General features: G+C 40.0%; 1 non-coding gene across 1 annotated transcript; it reads left to right on the top strand.

The window, feature by feature from the left end:
- LOC113517123 (U5 spliceosomal RNA) lies at nt 1-119 on the top strand. The gene has a single exon (XR_003402259.2). It is a non-coding gene; the product is annotated as a U5 spliceosomal RNA (small nuclear RNA).
- The last annotated feature ends 1803 nt before the right edge of the window (nt 120-1922 follow it).

The raw sequence follows: 1922 nt of genomic DNA, 5'->3' as shown, positions 1-1922 counted from the left end.
TATCTCTGGTTTCCCTTCAACAACGGATAAATCTTTCGCCTTTTACTAAAGATTTCCGTGGTGGGGAGCAATCAAATGAGTCTTACTCAATTTTTTGATAGCTCCGCTTCGGCGGGGCTCATAATTAACTAACCTTCAAGAAATTTATTATCTGCTTACTAACTTACCAACAGAAATTGTCAAATTATATTATTTTAAGTTAAAAATTAGAGGATTTCGTTGATCTTTTTATTACATTCCTTACCTCATAACTCCTTTAGTAATAAACCGATTTGAATTTTTTTATCTGAAATTAGTTCCATACAAATTTTGTCAATAGTTTAGTTTTAAATTCAAAGTAACTGGTTTTACCAAATTGATAATCGTAAATCAACTGAAAAAAATCGTAATTCAATTGAACAACAGTTAATTCATATTTGGTACATTACAAATTATTGTCTCTGTGTAAGGTAACGATGTAAACATCTTTGAAGTTTAAGATTCCGTGATACCAGATGGCGCTGTCGGGTGCCCCTACAGTTTAAATTCTGTCTTCGTCTTTGATCATAAGAAAAGTTATAAATTTTTTTTAACAATAAAAACGAAACAAAATTACCCATTTTGTTTAATGGATTTTTTTTATACAACTTAGAATAGCAAACAAGCTGACAGTCCACCTGATGGAAAGTGGTAACCGTCGCCTATAGACATGAGCAGTACCATGGACATAACAGAGTATACTGTTTCGCCCATGATACCCCCCCCCCCCATTCGTTGCCATTCCTGAGGACTCAGATGTTATTCCTCTGTACCCAGTAACGCCATATCCCACCCTTCAAACCGAAACACAGCCATGTAAACACAGCTGCTTCACGATTGAAACACGAATGGGACAGAGGTACCCAAGCAATCGACTTTTGTACAATCCCTTTCCTCCCGCCACAGCACTATGAGGTTGTCAACATCGAAAGTCGAGACCAAAAATCCCATATGAAATTTAGGATAAACCCGAATACGTAGTCCTGTGCCCGCGGAGGAAAGGGATTGTTAGTAATGTGGTCTAATAGCCCCATTGCTAGCGATATACTCTCTTAGGTCGACCTCCACGCGGTTCTCCCTGGAAATCATCATGGTTAATTCTTGTCGAATTCATTACGGTGGGCCCACTGACCTGCATTCATTCTCACCTATCATCTTCCACTGGTGCCTCGTCGGTGTATACCGATAGCGCGGGCGGGGTTACCATTCCATTTTCACCCATAAAAGTACTGTGCCCGGATATGTTTGGCGTTCCCGGAATGTGAAGGTCACGGCAGTGACGTCATTCGGCTCGACCCCGGCTGAACTATTTGTTACAGCATTAACACGAGGCGAAAGGTCAGGTTGTGTCCTATTAAATATCATACTAGCTTTTACCCGCGACTTCGTTCGCGTGACCGGAATATGTTCATTAGCAGAGTTAAAAAGTAATCCATCCCATATAGTTAGAGAATAAAGAGGGAGACTTTGTACAAAAGTCGATTGCTTGGGAACCTCTGTCCCATTCCTGTTTCTACCGTGAAGCAGTTGTGTTTGCATAGCTGTGTTTCGGTTTGAAGGGTGGAATATGGCGTGAATTTACAGGGTACAAAGGAATAACACCTGAGTTCTTAGGAATGGCAACGCATGGGGGGTGTCATGTTCGAAACAGTATACTCTGTTATGTCCATGATACTGCTCATGTCTATAGGCGACGGTTACCACTTTCCATCAGGTGGGCCGTCAGCTTGTTTGCCATTCTAAGTTGTATAAAAAAAAACTTCTTCTATCTGAGTAATATAGAAAAAATTTTTGGTAAAAGGTTAAAATAATAATAAGATTAAAATCTTGTGTTACAATTGATTAACGATGAAATAGCCTGCCAAGCGTTGCTACTATTGGCAAAACTCCCCTTATGGGGAAGG

Source organism: Galleria mellonella, unplaced genomic scaffold, assembly GCF_026898425.1.
Source record: "Galleria mellonella isolate WM207_F2 unplaced genomic scaffold, CSIRO_AGI_GalMel_v1 utg83, whole genome shotgun sequence".
Lineage (NCBI taxonomy): Eukaryota > Metazoa > Arthropoda > Insecta > Lepidoptera > Pyralidae > Galleria > Galleria mellonella.
Note: the sequence above shows the minus strand (reverse complement) of the source record. Positions and strands in the feature narration are given on the sequence as shown.